This window comes from Ursus maritimus, unplaced genomic scaffold (assembly GCF_017311325.1).
Source record: "Ursus maritimus isolate PB19 unplaced genomic scaffold, ASM1731132v1 scaffold_3, whole genome shotgun sequence".
NCBI lineage: Eukaryota > Metazoa > Chordata > Mammalia > Carnivora > Ursidae > Ursus > Ursus maritimus.
This window is the reverse complement of record NW_024425563.1, coordinates 99,089,761-99,109,547: the sequence shown is the minus strand read 5'-3', so window position 1 is coordinate 99,109,547 and position 19,787 is coordinate 99,089,761.

The window sequence follows — 19,787 nt, the reverse complement described above, 5'->3', positions numbered from 1 at the left end:
TAAAAGATTAGTATCCAAGATCTACAAAGAACATCTCAAACTCAATACACGTGAAACAAATAATCAAATCAAAAAATGGGCAGTTGATATGAACAGACACTTTTCCAATAAAGACATACACATAGCTAACAGACACATGAGAAAATGTTCAAAATCATTAGCCATCAGGGAAATTCAAATCAAAACCACCTTGAGATACTACCTTACACCAGTTAGAATGGCAAAAATTGACAAGGCAGGAAACAAATGTTGGAGAGGATGTGGAGAAAGGGGATCCCTCTTACACTGTCGGTGGGAATGCAAGTTGGTACAGCCACTTTGGAAAACAGTGTGGAGGTCCCTTAAAAAGTTAAAAATTGAGCTACCCTATGACCCAGCAATTGCGCTATTGGATATTTACCCCAAAGATACAGACGTAGTGAAGAGAAGGGCCATATACACCCCAATGTTCATAGCAGCATTGTCCACAATAGCTAAATCATGGAAGGAGCCGAGATGCCCTTCAACAGATGACTGGATTAAGAAGATGTGGTCCATATATACAATGGAATATTACTCAGCCATCAGAAAGAATGATTACCCGACATTTGCAGCAATATGGATGGGACTGGAGGAGATATGCTAAGTGAAATAAGTCAAGCAGAGAAAGACAATTATCATACGGTTTTACTCATTTATGGAACATAAGAAATAGCAGGGAGATTGGTAGGAGAAGGGTGGGGGATTGGGATAGTCCAGTGATGGGTATTAAGGAGGGTACATATTGCATGGAGCACTGGGTGTTATACGCAAATAATGAATCATGGAACATTGCATCAAAAACTGGGGATGTACTGTATGGTGACTAATATAACAAAATAAAAATTATTAAAAAAAAAGGAAGAAAGAAAGACAAGGTCGCTACTCCTCCTGTGATGTGGGAGAGCACCACCTTGCGAGAGTCTTAAAGTTGTCTCAGAGGGAAGTGATCAGGAGAGGATATTTTCGGGTCTTTGTGATGAGGTTCAGGTGAATATAATTGGGGTTAGGTGGGGTGGAGTCTGGAGCCCACGACCAAGAAAGAATTCTTGAGGCGTCTTTGGTGCAAAATGGTGGTTTATTAAAGCACGGGGACAGGACCCGTGGGCAGAAAGAGCTGCTGCCCCGGGGTTGTGAGGAATGGCCTATTTTATACCCTCAAGTGGGGAGGGAGCTAGGGATAGCGTAAGTCTCTATGGAATTTTGGAAGCAAGGTCTCCAGAACCTTGAGGGGACTAGCTACTGTTGGGAAAGGGTCATTTATTATCGTCTAATAAAACCTTAGTCATGAGACCCTTCAGATGTATATCGGTGGGCCATATGCTTGGAGATGATTGCCAATAAATATCTTGGGGGGTTAGAGATAAAGGAAGTTTCCAAAGGAATTTTTATACATTAAAGTAGACTTACAGGATCTTGGTGGAGGGGAGGGGGTCAGGCTAGGACTGCCTTTTGCCCTTAGCAAAGTATTAACATCGAGGCAGCTGAGTTCCTAGAGGAATGTCACCATGCCTGTTTCAAGGACTTGTCAATGGGCTGTAGGTAGTAAGGACTGTTTCTTTGTCCTTTAGGACAGCAGGAGTGCCTGAGGAATGTTGCATACATCCCGTGGGGGGGGGGCGGCTGTTGCAGGGTGTCAGCTTCTGTCCTCAGCTTGCCTTCCATTCCCTCATCATTTGGGCTCTGGCTTCAAGTGGTTTGGGTGGGTCTTTAAGGTGGGAAGCTGACTGGAAAATGTGAGGAGATGATTTAGGATTGGTGAACACAGTGAAGGGAGCACCTTCAGCCCATCTTGATAAGTGAACTATTATGCGGTGAGTAAACTGTTTGCTGAATAGTTCTTGAGAAAAGAGCTATCCACCTGTAGAAATTGTTTTCCAGAAAATTCCTAAGGCGATCATTGAATGTTTGGTTGGCTTACAGCCTTATATTTCTAGGAATTACAAGAATATCCTGGGACAGAATTGAGTCATGTGGTCACAGATGATGATTTTAATTTTCCACCCTGAGAGTTCAATTATGTGAATGCAGGTGACTTCAATTCTCAGTCACTTCAGGAAGGAGCCTGTAGTGAAGACACAAGTGGTTGCTTGGCCATCTTAAGAGGTGACTAAGGAGTCTGTCCACAGAGTGTCATAAGTCCCTCATACAGTTGCTGCCACCACCAGCCATTCCTACCGCATCACAGATTTTGAAGAATATAAGGCATGGGAAGACCCCTGCTTACAGCTGAGCTGCCCTAAAATGATTATTCTGGTCTGCAAGTTAGGGTTGGGGCTGAGCATGTCAGGGCCAGTCAGGATCAGTCAGGATCAGTCAAGACCAGTCAGGACCCGTCAGGACCACTTTTATTTTTTAAAAATTTTTATTAAGTCCCCACTGAATGCCAAGCACTGAGTTAAGCATCAAGACGGATCTTAAGAGGTTTGTGATGCAGTGAAGAATACAGATGAATATATAAATATCTCCATTTTATGGAGCAAAGTGGTTAGGAAAAGTCTCACAAAGAAGATGACATTCGTTGTGGGCTATATGTGTCCTCCTAAAATTCTTGTGTGGAAGCCCTAACCCTCAAGTGATGGTATTTGGATGTGGGGACTTTGGGGGGTGATTAGGGTTGGATAAGGTCATGATGAGGTCATGAGAGATGGGATTAGTACCCTTATAAGAAGAGGAAGAGCCCTCTCTCTCTCTCTCTTTCTCTCTCTCTCTCCCTCTCTCTCTCTGGACATGTGCTGAGAAAAGGTGATGTGAATACACAGCAAGGCCATGGAGTACCCACCAGGAATCAGGTCCTCACAGACACCAGATCTGATGCTATCTTGAGTTTGGACTTCCCAGCCTCCAGAACTATGAGAAATAAATGTCTGCTTTTAAGCCATCTGGTCTGTGGCATTTTCTTATAGCAGCCTGAGTTGACTAAGACAACATTCAAACTGTGTCATAAAGGACAATGGATCTTGCCAGGTAAAGATGGGAGGGAAGGTCATTTCACAAAGAGCATGCCAAGTGACCTCCAGAAATGATGTAGTCTGAAAACACTGGAGAACACAGGCTATGTGAGGAGGGTTGAGCAAGATGAGGTAGGAAATGTAGGTGTGGGTCATGTCTTTGAGGGAATTTTATGCCCTTCTAAGGAACCTATTCCTTAAGCAGATGTGAGATAATGAAGATGTTTAAATCAAGATTTGATATGAGTTTTATTCAGATATGCCTTGCGCCTTGGTTCACGGTTGATTGAATTGGGAGACAGAAATTGACCAGAGGGCCCTTGACCAGAGGACAAAGATGCTCCACACATAAGACTAGAAGGGACCTGCAACAGACGGTAAAAGCAGGGGAATATCCCAGTCCACCCAAGTCACAGTCGTGTGGCTGCATTTTGCTGGCAGCACGTGTGAAGGGTATGGGAAAATGTCAGTTTCTGACTCAGAGGTAGGGGAAACACTGGCCAAATTTTCTTTTTATGTAACATGCTTTTAAACTCAGCGAACTGGTGAATTGTTCATCATTCCTTACAGAATGACTTACCAAATTACTGCATAGGTCAATCTGACCTTGGGCAAGAATGTTTCAAAAGTGGATTCTTATCTTGGTAATAAGCAGAAGTTCTTGCATGTAGAGCTGGACACCATTATTAGCCATTGAGGATTGGCTCTGGGGAATGGGCTAGGCTCTCCCAAACCCCAAATTCAAGAATGGCATCTTCCAATCAGCATGGGACCACTCACACTCCTTTAGGACAATGCAGGCAGTGGGAAATGATGGGAAATTTCAAGCCAGGGGCTCACATAATTAGGGGCAGCCGACCTAAGAGAAAGAGTGTTCAGTTGACCCACTCAGTTGAGAGTCCACCTTGTGGATCTACACCTTTGCCTTTGGGTCTCCTGGCTCTTTTAATTCTGCTTCTGAAAGAAGAATGCACATACTCTTCCATTTTTGTTTGTGATTGGGTTCTAGTAAGTCCACAGTAATATGCTTGAGCCTGATGCCATCTTAAAATGTGCCAGATATTCATACAGACACATTTATGGAGGAGGCTCTTCAGAAATCTCCCCAGGCGAGTCTACTATACACTAGTGATGAGAAGGTTGGTCTAGTCAGTAGTCTTCGTACAAAGCCTTATGGCATGCCCACTGTGTCAGGTGTCCCCGGTGCTAAAGGGCAGGTGCTATGTACCACAAGATGACAAGGACCCACCAAAAGACAACCAGCTAAGATTTCTGAGCACATACAAATTCCCAGGGAAAGCAAGATCAGATTTTCAGTCTTAGACATTTCATTTCTCATGAAGGTGCCCAGCTGTTCATGATGGAGCCATTGTTAACGTAGGAGAGAATCACTCAGCTTTACCGAAGAGTTACAATCCTGGGGTGCAGGGGATGCAGCTCTACACACTGTTGGACGAGGTTAGCTCTTCTAGACTGGCTTTAGATGTTTATAACATCACTGCTGCTTCTGAGCATTATAAGGTCAGTGAATCCTCCTGCTGCCCCTTGTGTGTACAGTACTGGAGGCCCGGGGAGATAATGCTGCTAAGGGCGGTGGGGGTGGTTGCTGAGAGGTCCTGGACTGACATGTGACTAAGTGCAGACAGGCCTGGAATTCCTCCTAAAAGATGAACTAATTCTAACTTCGGTCGTTTTACTTCGTGCATGTTAGTCTCACCTTACCCACCTACAAAATAGGAAGTCTTATAAAGTCTTATGAAAATTACCTGTAATACATGTCAAGCATTTCAAAAAATACCAAGAATTATCACTTATTATATTAATTTTGGGCCAAAGGCCTGAGCTGAACAATCTGGAGAAACCAATTCATAGAGATGAAGACAATCTCTGTTTTAGGAGATGACTTTTTAAAAATGTCTTTCGACTCTCAATCCAAGATTCTCAAAAACAATGCAATTAATTTCAGAATATGTAAAAGGTGTACTCACAGGCCACACTGTGGTCATGGCCCCACCAAGATGACTCATTTTTCCTTTGGCAAACATGTGGTGCACATCCAAGAGGAATAGGCAGATACGGCTGGCACGAGGGTGGTCACTGCAGCTCCCAGGATGCACCAGGCTGTAAATACTCTGAACGACCGTGCTACAATTGCTATCAAGTGTCGGTCTGAATATGTGAGTTTACGACTTCCACGAGTCAGAAAAAAATGAAACTATAAATTGAAGTCCCTGGGGTAAAATCTTTGGACTCGCTATGCCCTCAGCACATGGGGGATGGTCAGCCTTTGTGGTAATAAATGGGGCCGCCTGCAATCCCAAGTACGAGGTTTTACTTCAAAGGAAATAAGTTTGCTTCTGCCTCCTGCCTTTCCAAATAGCATTCTATTGGAAATGTGCAAATAATCTTTGAGAAATTAGGCACTTGGTGACTGAATTTAAATTGAGATGTACCTGTAAGGCTCACATACGTTAGCTTCAATGCATCTTGAGAAATCTGAATTGAGAAACCCATAGCTGTGGCCTTCTCTGGCATACAAACAATTTAAATTATAACTTTTTCTCACTACTACCACTGTATGTATCCTCTGTCTATCACCAAAGAGAAGACAGAGCTATGAAGGAAGGACAGTTGCTCCTAATCCTGGCCCCGGACAGAGGTCAGATTTTCCCACAACCACAGCTGACTCAATGTTTTAAAATTCACAAAGCAGGTACGTGAGTTCACGTGTGGAGTCACAGAGCTTCCCATTGCACAGATGGGCAGACTGTGTCTCTAGGGAGTTAAACGGCCTGTCCAAGGTCAATAGAAGTGGTCAACAAAGGAATACAGGCAAGACGAGTCCTTCTTTTTAAAATAAGAGCTAGTTGAGGCTTAATGTCAGGATAAGAGTTAAAGATCTGACGGCATAGCTCTTTGTAACTGAGGTTAAATTCACCAGCCTGGCTCCACAATGAGACTGGCCGCACGCAGGAAATCTCCCCAGGTAGATCTCAAGTCTGGAACTGGAAGAGGATTCCAGGGCACACCCATACTCCCCAAAACTCTAGGGAAAACAAACGTGTTCTCCAACACACCCAACTTCCAATTTTGATGGAGAAACAGGAAGGAAAACAGTTCTGTCCTTTCAACAGTCTCAGTATTGAGCGATCCTAGGAGCCATTTTAGAAATGACTACATTAATTTGGTTTAATTAATCCCCCTCTGGATTATCTGCAGATGGGAGGAAGAGCTTCTCTCCGAGGTCAGAGGGTATCAGACGTTTAGCGGTTTTGCCAAGAAAAAGAAAATCAGAATATTTTTCCTAATTACCAAAATTACTGTAATTCACAGAATAATCTGAAACAGCTGGTCATCTAGGAGACAATTTCGCATCATCACATGAAATAAATGTGTGCCAGGATCCCTGCCTTTGCCTATTCTTGCCTGCGTTAACTCACAGTTGGAACAAATGATATTAATCATAGATTGCCATGCACATATGAGCCACAGACTTCCTCCGCCATTCTGGGTATCTCACAGCAGGAAATTTCCACAAACTTCAGTCAGTAAAACAGCGAAGTCATTTCAAGACGTTAAGTATGAAAAGATCCACTTCTTCCTATAATTATGAAAGAAAATTATTGACAATTCCTCCTAATTTCTTTGTATTAAAGCATGAGGGATTTAAAATTTTGAATCAAGAGGGATTATGAGTTTTTGCAAAAGCAACCTGGATCCTACACGTCTGAGGCCCTCAGCAGCTCCTCATACCTGCATGAAAGCTGAGTCCGTTGAACCAGGAGACCTTGGTTTTAGCGTTCTGCAAATTTAGCCGGGAACCAGAAAATCATGTCTGGACAAACATCTCCATTATAGTCAAAAGCTGTGTTCATAACGCCAATTAAAAATGCCAAGAACCACAGCAGAAACTTCTGCCAGGATCACAGGCAGTGAGCATGAGCTCAGCCTCGCAGAGGTGACACAGTAGAATTGCAATTTCAAATATCCTATCAGAAAGGTGGGACTTGAACGTACAGACGTGAAGCATGTCATAGGAGACTTGGGAAGGACTGTAGGTTGGGGGGGCAGGGTTTGAAACCCAAGGGAATCCTGGAGAGCTGAGTTGTGATCACAGGGTGATGAAAGCAGGATCACAGGCTGTGGGCACAAGTCACCAAAGGCCAAAGGTCATGTTCACTCTTTCATTTTATTGACATTAGTAATTTGAGTCTTCTCTATTTTTTTCTAGTAAGTATCAATATTATTGATCTTTTCAAATAAACATCTTTTCATTTCATTGATTTTCTCTATCGTGCTCTTGCTTTCAATTTCATTGATTCCTTCTCTGATTTTTATTATTTATTTTCTTCTGCTTACTTTGGTTTAACGTGCTTTTCTTTTTCTAGTTTCCTAAGAGGGAAGCTTTGATATTGATTTTAGATCATGCTTTCTTTTTAATATATGTAGCCAATGCTATAAATTTCCCTCCCAGCACTGCTTTTGTTGCATCCCGCAGATTTCGATAAGTTGTATTTTCCTTTTTAATTTGTTCAAAATATTTCTTAATTTCTCTTGAGATTTCTTTTTTGATCCATGTGTTGCTTAGAAATGTTCTGTTTATCTTGAAGTATTTTGGTATTTTCCAGGTACCTTTCTGTTATTGATTTGTAGTTTAATCCACAGTGGTCTGAGAGCAGACACTGTCTGATATACATAAATATATACATATATTTACATTTGTTAAGCTGTGTTTTGGGTGCAGAAGGTTATCTATCTTGATGACTGTTCCATGTGAGCTTGCAAAGAATGTGTAATCTTCTGTTGTTGGATGAAGTAGTCTATAGATGTTGATTATATCCAGCTGATGGTGCTTTTGAGTTCAACTATGTCCTTATGATTTTCTGCCTGCTGGATCTGCCCTGTTGATAAAAGGGTGTTAAACTTACCAGCTATAATAATGAATTAATCTATTTTCCCTTGAATTCTATTAGTTTTTGACTCACATATTTTGATGGTCTGTTCTTAGGCACATACACATTATAGATTATTATGTCTTCTTGGAGAACTGACCCCTTTATCATTACGTAATTCTTCTCTTTATCCCTGATAACTTTCTCTGATGTCTACTCTCTCTGAAATTAACATAGCTTCTCCTACTTTCTTTTCCCTAGTGCTAACATGGGGCAACACAGGGCTCAATCTTACAACCGTGAGATCATGACCTCAGCCAAAACCAAGACTTGGACACTTAACCAACTGAGCCACCCAGGCACCCTAGACAATCTCTGTCTTTTAATTGTTGTATTGTACCATTGATATTTAAAATGATTATTGTTATAATTGAATTAAAATCTACCATATTTGTCACTGCTTTCTATTTGTTGACCTTGTTATTCGTTCCTATTTTTGTCTTCTACTCTTTTTCTGCCTTTTTTGGTTTTAGTTGAACATTTTCTATAATTCCATTTTCTCTCCTCTTTTAGCATATCAATTATATTTCTTTTTTTCACTTTTTATAGTGGTTGCCATACAGTTTGCAATGTACATTACAACTAATCCAAATACACCTTTGAATACCTCTAAACTGTGTTACGCATACAGTGAGTTAGTTATAATAACACAATATTCCTGATGTACACACACCCATGTGAACACCTACATAATTGTATACATTATTGCTATCATTATTTTGAACACACTGTTATATGTTAGATCAATTAAGAATAAGAAAAATAAACAGAGAGGGAGACAAACCATGGGAGTCTCTGGACTCTGGGAAACAAACGGGTTTACAGAAGGGAGGGGGTGGGGGTGAGTATTGAGAAGGGCACGTAATAGGATGAGCACTGGGAGTTATACACAACTAATGAATTGTTGAACACTACAACTAAAACTTATGTACTATAGGCTGGCTAACTGAACATAATAAAAAAAAAAAAGAAAACCATGATTTTTTTTTAAGATCTTTTTAAATTTATTTGACAGAGAGACAGAGAGGACACAAGCAGGGGAAAGCAGGAGAGGGAAAAGCAGACTCTCCAATAAGCAGGGAGCCCGATGCAGGGCTCAATCCCAGGACCCTGGGATCACAACCTGACCAAAGGCAGATACTTCACTGACTGAGCCACCTAGGTGCCCCAATCCATGATTTTTGATGATGTTTCCTTTCTTTATGCAGACCCGAGTTTCTAACCTGTATCATTTTCCTTCTCTCTAAAAAGTTCTTTTAATATTTCTTGTAAGATAGGTCTACTGGCAACAAATTCCCTTGATTTTTATGTGTCAGAGAAAGTCCTTAATTCTCCTTAAGATTTGAAAGATAATTTAACAAAGCCAGTGACTATTTTTCTCCTAGTACTTTAAAAATTTCACTCCACTCTCTTTGCTTGCATAATTTCTGAGGAGACACCAACTATAATTCCTGTTTTTGCTCCTCTAGAAGTAAGGTGTATTTTGCCTCTAGCTTCTTTTAAATGTTTTCTTTATCATTGATTTTCGGAAGCTCGAATATGATACGCCTAAATGTGTGTTGTTGGCTTTTATCCTGCTGGGTGTTTCTTGAGCTTCCTGGATCTATGGTTTGGTGTCTAATATGAATCTGGGGAAACGCTCAATCATTATTGCTTCCAATATTTCTTCTGTTTCCCTGTCTTTCTCCTCCTCCTGACATTCTCATTATACTTATGTTACACCTTTTATGACTATCCCACAGTTCTTGCATCTATTCTGATTTATTTACTTATTTATTACCTTTTTTATTAGTCTTCTGCCCTGTTTTTAGTTTGGAAAGTTTCTTATATCCTAGCTTCAAGCTCAGAGATTTCTTCTTCAGCCATGTACAGTCTACCGACAAGCCTATCAAAGACATTCTTCATTTCTATTGCAGTGTTTTGTTTTGTCTTTTATCTCTGGCATTTCTCTTTAATTCTCTCTTAAAGTTTCCATCTCTCTGCTACATTGCTCACTTACTCTTGTATGTTGTCTAATTTTTCCATTAAATTATTATATTAGTGTACTAATCATAGCATTTGAAAATTCCTGATCTGATCATTTCAACATTCCTGCCATAACTGTCTCTGGTTCTGATGCGTGTTTTTGTCTCTTCAAACTATATGTTTGCCTCACAATTATTTGTTGGAAGGTGGACATGGTGTATCTCATAAAAGAAACTGCAGTAAATAGGCCTTTAGTAATCTAGTGGCAAGGCATGGGTGGGGGAAGGAAGCATCCTACAGTCCGATTATTAGATCTCAAGTCTTTTGGTAAGCCTGAGTCGCTGGACTGTGAACTTTCCCAGTGCTTCTCACTTTTTGTTTTCTCCCTTCAGGTGGAACAGGATGGCTACAGGGGCCTGGAGCTGGATATTTCCCTATCCCCAATAGGTTAGGCTCTGATAAAACCCCACTAGGTTAAGTTATGATAAGATAGTTTCTTCTAAGAACAAGCCTTTTATAAAAGAACAAATTGCTCTGACATATTTCAAAATTATCCCTTTATCCTGCCCACTGGGGGAAACACAAAGAGATTTTTATGTAAAAATCACTATAAGGACCTGGTAGAGCTCCTGGAAGTGAAATTCACAAAATCATGGGAACCTCTCCTATGACTGGGTCCCTCTGGAGTTTTTAACTTTCAAACTTGTCCACACTGAGCCTCCAGCAAGTCACCAGTCACGGTTCAGGTCTGCCTGCCCTGGCCTGGGTTCAATGGAGGTTTCTGCTCTGGTGAGTTATGATTTCCTGTCTCAGCCTGTCTGTCTCTCCAGTTTTGGGGTCAGCCTTTTCTCCCGCGACCTCCCTTCTTTGGCAGATCTAAAAAGAGTTCTTTTTTTCAGTTTGTTCGGCTTTTTACTTGTTAGGATGGAGTGGTGATTAAGCTGCTTACATGCCTGACCAGAAAACTGAAGTCCTCTCCTCGACTCTTTTTAATGCAAAGAGCAATATGGAAAAAAACCTCGTGTATATTTTTAAATTTCTGTTGAAATATTGATTACTCTGTGGCTCAGTGTAGCTTATCTAGTCTTAAAAAAATAAAAACTTTTCTGAGCTTGAGCTGAGAAAATGGTGACTCTTCTTTTTTTTTTTTTTTTTTTTTTTTTTTTTTTTTTTTTTTGGAGAGAGAGCAAGCATGCCCTTGTTGGGGGTGCGGTGTGGGAGTGGAGGGACAGAGGAAGAGGGATAGAGAATCTCAGACTCCCTGCTGAGCACGGAGCCTGATGCAGGCCCTATCTCACTACCCTGAGACCATAACCTGAGCCAATTGGACACCTAACCAATTGAGTCACCAACTGCCCCTATAGCTTCTTTTATAAAACACGAGAGTTGTCACCTACTTTATGTCTCTGCCTTGACACAAACTGCCAAGGAATAAAGGGTTAAGTGGCTACTGCAGTCAAGTGGGATTTCTGGTAAGGCCCCCTTGCTCAGGCTGTCCTTTCAAATGCACTTTTTACTTCCTTCCCTCCTGAGGGAATGAGTTCTTTATTATAATTTGCCTCAAGTCCTTTGTTCTAATGGCTATGGTATAAATACTCATGATCTTTTCCAAAGCCGGTTCTCCTTTTCAAACATTCTCTTGATAAGTTAAGAGTTCTTCAAGGAGATACTTAAGTAAGCCAGTGATCATGGTGGTACCAACAGAGTCTTCTTCTCTGCCAGTAGGAATCATCGTAAGGCTGAAATCAAGGCCAGCCTAGCCTAGGCGAGGACATGAATGACGATACACAGAAAGGAGGGCAAACTTTGCAGCTGAAGCACTAAACTGAAAAGTTTTATTGACTGACCTTTAAAGACGAACCTTGTTAACTAAGGATACTTTTCACTGAAAGCCTGTGTGCCAGAACCACTGAATTCCATGATCTGATTTAATCCCCAGCAGGAGCGCTAGGGCCTGAGTGCTAATGGACCCAGACAGCAGTGTGAACATCGATTCTGGCTCCTGGGAGAGCACTTTAGAAAGGGTCTGTGGCCAGCCAGGGCTTAAAATAAGCACAGAGGAAATCAGAGAGCTCCTGTGCTTCTAGCTGGAGTGGGCGGGGCGGGGGAGGTCCTCTGGAAGGACATGCATGGAGGTTCTGGGACTCTATAGAAAAGAACAGCAGCTGGAACTGACGCCAAATGTTGGTTTCCAGTTCCAGAGAGAGGCCAGTAGCCCATGTCCTCACACTGCCAGCACGGCCTGTCACATTCATCTTCAACCCACCTCGAACCAGGATTCTCCCCAGGACGTGGCCTCTGGTCTGGTTGAGAGACATACGGTCTTCAGAGTTGTAAAGAATAACAGGATAAATGAGAAAGAAAATCAAAAGATACCCAGCTATAAGCATATTTACATGAATATACCTGGGTTTGAATGAATCACTAACTTCAATTTCCACATTTTTTTTTTCTCTTTGTCCTCTTGAACAGAGCTGTATTCTCACTTCTCCACTCCGGGCATTGAGTGTCTCATGTCTCCATTGTTCTCTTTTTCTTCTCCTCCAGGGGGATGGTTCTCAAATGGCAGGCCCCAGACCACAACCTGCAAGAAACAGCAACTCTGTGGCCTCATCCCAGACTTACTGAGTCAGGAACTTGGGGTGTTAGGCCCAGAAATTAGTGCTGTCATGTCCTCTAGGAGGTTCAGAGACACTACCCTGTGAGAACTGCTGCTCCCGGAAAACCTGTTCTTACCATCCCATTCCTGGAGAGCATCCACAGGTGCTGGACCCTTCACCAGCTCTCACCAAAGTGTTTCTCCTCTAGAATTTGGCCTGTGAGGGGCAAGTTTCTGGGGACACAACTGTGTGAGCACTTCCCTAGCTGGCAGCTCCCACTTTCAGCTCAGGGACTTCGGGCAAGTATCTCCCATGCCTGACAGTCAGTTTCTTAGAGGTATAGTGGCAATAACAAGGCTTTCCTCGTAGGGTTGACATGTGCCATCAAACTAATATATGCAAAGCCCAATGCATAGAGTAGAGGCTCAGTACATGACAATTATTTCTTTCCACCTAAAAGAGCTATTCATCCCCTGTTCTTTCTTAATTGTACTCTGCACCATTCACCACGTGTCACAAATGCTGGTGGGGAGGGGGCCAGTTTCCAGGAAGATTTCCTAATGCCCAGCAGCAGATTTTTAACTTCTGCTAAATCCTACTTTTTTTATTGCCACCAAGGTGATTCTCCTATTCCACAACTCAATCGAAGTGCTTTAGAAGCAGGGGACACATGCTCAGCTCTGTGTTGACTCCAATGCCTTGCACAGAGCACATGGCACAGAGGTTTGGCAACGTCTGCAGTAAAATGCACAGAGACACCTGACTTCACCCTCCTTCCAGGCTCTGACACTTCAGTACAACTCCTCCCATGGGAATATTTTCCATCCCCTCCTCAAGACTTGGGAATGTTGTCTAGTGGACCTGTATCACTCTACTGAGTCCTGCACCACAAGGGGTTCCATGGTGTCCCCCAAAATTCATACTTTGGGGTCTGACCCCCAGTTCCTCAGAACGTGACTGTGAACATAGGGCCTTAAAGAGGTGATTAAGTTAAACTGAGGTCTTTGCAGCAGGCAGTTGTCCAATATGACTGGGGTCCATATAAGAAGAGGAGCTTAGGACACACACGCACAGAGAGAAGACCACGTGAAGACACTGGGAGAAGACGGCTGTCTACACACCAAGGAGAGAGGACTCAGGAGGAACCAACTCTGCCAACATCTGGATCTCAGACTTCAGTCTCCTGGACTTTGAAGAAATATAATTCTGTTGTTTAAGTCCGCAGCCTGTGGTACTTTGTCACATTGACCCCAGGACACTCATGCAGGCCTGATCAGGGGCTCAGTGACACACTTCTTCCACCCTGACCCAACACACAGAGTGGGACACAGAGACCATGAAACACACTCAATTCTCTCTGAGAGAGAGAGTGGAAGTGAAGGAGGCAGGTCTTTCCAATCTCATAGGAAGGAGGAGGCTGAGAGCAAAACTACTTCTGGGACGGCTGGCAACTGGCCAGCAGGACTCAGACTGTAGCATAAAGTAGTGGTGCCACTAGAGGTTGCCCCCACCAGCTCGTCGCTGGCTTCCTAACTTTTCAGCTTGGATATTCCTGCTTCTTCACACATGCACACATGTGCATGCGTGAGCGCACACACACACACAAACACTTCAACAGAATCTCCGTGGGTTCATGACACCAAGAAGTAAGCCTCAAGTGCTATGGTCCTCCCTGAGGTCCCAGAAAAATTAAGGGCGCCCACGTTATAGACTGGGCATGTCAGCAAGGTTTTTATGCCACATTCAATATTCCTTTATTCTAGGGGCAATACTTCACTGTTCTGTGAGAACCTCTGTCCTCTCAACTTTCTCACAGCTCGTTCGAGGGGCCCCAGGCCATATTTTCCATGTGCTGAACCCTGGCTTTTCCTTCTCTCGTTCCTGAAACTCTGAGTGAATGTTCTCTGCCCATCTGCTTGTAGAAAGCCTGGGGCAGCCTCATCCTGCACTTCAGAAGCAGCACAGCTGGTGTGATGCTGAGGCCCCATGGGGTCATTCATCTTCCAGTAGCGGTCTGAGGGGAAGGAAGGGACCTTCATCCAACCCACACTTACTGCTTATTATGGGCTGCATGTGCCCCAAATTCATCTATCAGAGCCCTAGCCCCGTGGGATGGCATTTGGAGGTGGGGACCTTGGGAAGTAATGAGATCTAGATTAGATCGAGAGAATGGGGCCCCCAGGATGGAATTAGTGGCCTTAAAGGGAGAGGAAGGGACCAGAGCCTTCCCCCTGCCATGTGAGGACTCACCGCAGAGATGGCGTCTGTGAACCAGGAAGCAGAGCCTCACAGACATTGATCTTGAACTTCTAGCCTCCAGGGCCATGAGAAGTGTGTCTGTTGCTCACATCCCCACCCATGGTGGCTTGTTACAGCAGCCCAAGCTGACTGAGACATCTTGAAGACAGGCCCTCATGCAGCATTGCCTTGTTCTCTCTCTCGCAGGTGTTACAAAAACATCTCTTTACCATTGTTTCCATCCTTGCTCACCTGCTCCAGGCTCAGGCAGGTGTATGTGGTGCTGGGGAGGGGGGACGTTCTATGCTTGGAGTCACCGCTTCCCTGGTCCTTAAAACAAAACTTCTCTCCACCCATCTGACCAGGGAGGCTCTTTCCTCCCATCGCAGGCCAGCCACCCTCACCTCCTGTCTTTTGGACTAATCTCGGCGTATGTGATGACAGCATGAAGCCCCAGCTGGGAGCCCCCATTACCTTCCTTCTGTAGTTAATATACTTTTCTGCAGGCCTGTGACTAAGTTGTTTTTGCTGGGGGGGGGGGGGGGGGGGGGGGACTTCTTTTTTTTTTTTAAAGATTTTATTTATTTATTTGACAGAGATAGAGACAGCCAGTGAGAGAGGGAACACAAGCAGGGGAGTGGGAGAGGAAGAAGCAGGCTCATAGTGGAGGAGCCTGATGTGGGGCTCGATCCCACAATGCTGGGATCACGCCCTGAGCCAAAGGCAGACGCTCAACCGCTGTGCCACCCAGGCGCCCCAGGGATAAAAATTCTTAAATAGCCCTGCCAGTGAGACCTAGCATTGTCACTCTGTATTACCTGAGAAGAAGCTTGTTGTAAAGAAACAGGAAGGAACCGTAAAGTCCTATCTCCAGAATCAAAAACTGCCTCAAATTTGGCAATATTTTAATCCATATTATTCCTATTATCAGAATGGGAGAAAAAAATATTCAAGCCAAACATGCGTCCCATCTCCACTTTTATGTGTGTGATCTTATAAAGGCACCTACCAAATAAGGTACCAGCCATCTCATACCCAACACAATGGCCTCCCTTCCCAGCAGAAGGAATGTATCCACCTATGGCTTACCTGTCACGTTCCTGGGCGTCCCCGTTCATGACAACAAGCATCACTGATTCTCAGGTGAAGCTGACATCAGCCTCATTAGGATTCAGATGGTCGGGGCTCCTTCTGACCTCACTCCCACTGGCTTCCTGCCACGTCCTCCACTCTTCATTGGTGCCACCACTCTTGATCCTTAATGTTTGCCTCTCTAGGTCCAATGTAACTTGAGCTCTTTTCTTGAGGCCCCTCTGAGTTCCCACATAGCTTTGGACTGGACAGTAGAATCTCCAACATTTTGTAGTTACTGATTTCTTCACCTGTCTGGTTTCTGTCTGGTTGGTAGACACAGGTGCACTCTCAAAGGGGCTCTATCTTCTTCCCCCTCACATGGGACACCAGCCAGCCTGCTGTGGTGCTCAGTAATGGTACATTCAGTCTGGATGGATGCAATGCTACTGCAGTCCTAGACAAGACATGTGGCCGGGACGGCCCCAAACAGATCCTCATCCCTGTTGCTCTCTACAGAGGGTGAATAAACTTTGTTCATTCACAGTCCTTAGTTTCTAGCTAAAATAAAAGGATGGTTTTGGAGAACTCCAAGTTTGGTGAGGTACATATAGAAACTTCTAGGTATATCACCTTCAGTTGAAAAACAGGCAATTCTCCTGACGAACCCGGCATGAGCCTGTGTGCCCCAGGGGACAGACCCACTGTCCCAGGGTGGAGCAAAGCCCAGGATAACAATGTGACTGTCACTTCGCCATGGGGAGGGCGCCCTGGGTGGCGGGCACTGAGCCGGGTACGCAGGAGAGCCCCACTCCGTGCCCTGTCGGTCAAGCTGAGGCAGCAGAGAAGGCAGAGGAGGCTGTGCACAAGCGGTACTCAGTCTTGTGTGTGCACCTCGAATCCAGGACCCAGGGGCACTCGCTCCATCTCCATCCTGCCCAAGTGCCCGTGAAGGAGGTCGACAGGGGCTGCAGTGAGGGACTAGAGAGAGGAGGGACTTCTCCAGGAGCTGCAGCTCTGTTGCCGCGTCACTGCTGGCCCGGTCTCCTTGCAGCCGGGGTGCTCTATTCCAGCTTCCACACGGAGCTCTTCTGCTCAAACGAGGGAAGGAAGGAAGGTTTCTACAAGGTTTCACTTCCATGCTTTTGAGCCTCCCCACTTAAGAAAACAGGTGTGGCTGGCTTCCCAATTGAACCCAAGTCTGTCTCCTTACGATTCAGACATGTGTGAGCATGGACATGACTGTGGGCTGCTCATGGGAGATTCTGCACACATAGAAACAGTGTAACAGGGAGACATGCCTGTGTGTGTCTGTGCGGGGTGGCCGGTGACCTAACTAGAGCTGCTCAGGGCATTCCTGACTGCTCGGCTGGGAAAGCCAAAACTCTAAGTCTGGGTGTGCTGACATGGGGCTCAGCATAATCAACTTTGCATGGGGCCTGTTTTTGGGTTTTTACAAGGTGGCATTCAGGAGAGAAGTCAGGGCTAGGGGTGGCGTGTGGAAGGAAAGGGCTTGAAGCTGGAGAAGGTGATGTGGGGGTGGTTGAGTGGTAAGAAGAGAGGTGAGGAGCAGGCCTGAGACGTGCAACTTTCTCAGCATTTAAAGAGTGCAGGGAGCAGAAGGAACATTCTAGAGTCTGAGACGGGCACTGTGACAGAGCCGCAAGAAGAAAGCTCCCCAGAAGCCAAGCCAGGAGGATGAGCGGTCCTGAGCAGTTGCGGGAAACCATGAACAAATCATTGGATGTGGGGTGCTGGTGGCCTTGGCAATAGGGTGACGGGGGCAGGGCAGGAGTGCAGTGGATTCAAGAGAGAATGGGAGTTCAGGAAAATCCAGAAAAGTGGTTCCTGGGAATTGCAGAAAAGGCAGGAGAGTTTACAGCTCGTGTGCACCTGTGTGAAAGGGGGAATTTTTTTTTTGCTTAAAGATTTTATTTATTTATTTATTTGACAGAGATAGAGACCGCCAGCGAGAGAGGGAACACAAGCAGGGGGAGTGAGAGAGGAAGAAGCAAGCTCCCAGCAGAGGAGCCTGACGCAGGGCTCGATCCCAGAACGCCGGGATCACGCCCTGAGCCGAAAGCAGACATTTAACTGCTGTGCCACCCAGGCGCCGCTGAAAGGGGGAATTTGTGCTGACCCAGGAGCAAGAATGTGGGGGATCAGCAGAGTCCATTTCTCTCTTAGGCCAGAGGGTCAGGGAGCCAGAATGTCCGGGCATGGGGAGGGACCCCAGTGGTCACTGCAGCCCAGCAGATAGGGGCCAGAGGCAGGCAGAATGGCCCTGATGGTGTAGAAACGAAGTGCACGTCTTTCAGTTGATTTCATTTTCTCAGTGAGTTCAGGGCATTGAATGAGGAACAGGAGGGCTGGGGAGTTGACAAGAGGAGAGGCATGAAGCAGTGTCCTCAGAGCAGGTGGGATCATCAATTGCAGGGGGAATGGGGGAGGGGGGCTGTGCTTGGCCTGCTGACCCTTCTAGAAGAGGTGGAACAGGGCACATGTCTCTCCATGATCTCGCAAGCGTTTTTACCCTGAAGACACAAAAAGCAGCCAGGAAAGATCTTAAGGACAAAACATTGGCATCAGTGGCCGTGAATATAAACTCTCTCCGGGCACACCCCCAGCAGGTACCAACAGAGGAAACAGACAGAAAGCAAGAACGGCAAATATTTGACCTATGGAAAGCCAGCCTAATAATCCTCTTTCTGTCTTAACAGCCACCCATTCATTCTGCATTCCTTTTTCTTTTTCAAACATTTTGTAGTATAAGCCACAAGGTCAGGCACTCTTGCTTGCAGACTAGAGCTATTCTGAGGTGAGTATCGAGAGCCAGGCATCACAAACATTTAAAAACATGCATCTGTACTGAATGGAAAGATCCCCTTGGTTAAAAGGGTCATTTGATTGCCAAGGAAACAGTAGACTCAGATTTTCAGAACATTTTGGTTCCTGTGCTGATGCATGCGTCCCCTGCTGCCTTCCCAGGGACTAACAGCGCTCACCCACGCAGGTTGGTGTGTCAGCCCAAAAAGGCAGAACTGTGTGTCTCAATCCTGTTTTTCAGATGGTAGAGGCATTATGCAAAAGGGCTGGTATAATTCAAGGGCAAATAACTCCCCAGCAGCATGGCGTCAACTAGACATAAATGTCTGCAATCGTGAGATTTCAAAGGAAAAACAAACACACAATGGAACAGTCCTTTAGCTGGAATCCAATCTCTTCCCAGCCCTTTAGAACACACATTTCTGGTTTTTCCCCCACCCAGGTAAGTATTTATATTTATAAAGTGATTTTATTTCCTTACCCATCACAGTTCTGGTACACATTTCAGAATTTCGTCAAAGTGATATGCCAGCACCATAGAGAAAAATTGATTGTGATATGTTGGAAAGAATTAGGTTCCCAGTTTAAACAGCAATTATTCTCATTGACATCTTATTTGGCAGAAAGCCAGGAGATGGGGTCCTGGCCTACCATGACTGAGTCCCAGGAATGACAGGGCAGAGTAGGGGAGAGGGAGGTTCCTTTGCCCGGAGCAGCCATGACTTCAACCTGGAGCTCTTGCCTAGCTGGGGACAGCCAGCCGTGACTTCAGACAAGCCTGGAGGGTCTACGTCCTGGGCTCCTGACTATAGATTGCACCTGTGCCAATTCTGATCAGATCTGCTGATTCTTGAAAAGCTTTTGTTGCTATGTGGAAAATCTCCAAATGTGCAAATACCACCAGCTATTTCAATTTCTTTCAGTTCACTGGGTGGACCAAACGGAACATGTCTGCACACCAAACTTCTTGGGGCTTCCAGTTTGCAAGCTCTGTATTAGATCAATTCCCAACTGTAAAAAAACTGTATTATATCAATCCCCATCTGTAATGCTCTTTGGTTTTTGCTGGTGGTCGCATTTTATTCTAATAGTCAGATGTTGGTGAAGGGGGCTGACGGCCACCCTCCTGTGGTGTGAGGGGGCTGGAGAACCCCAGTTGTTGGCTT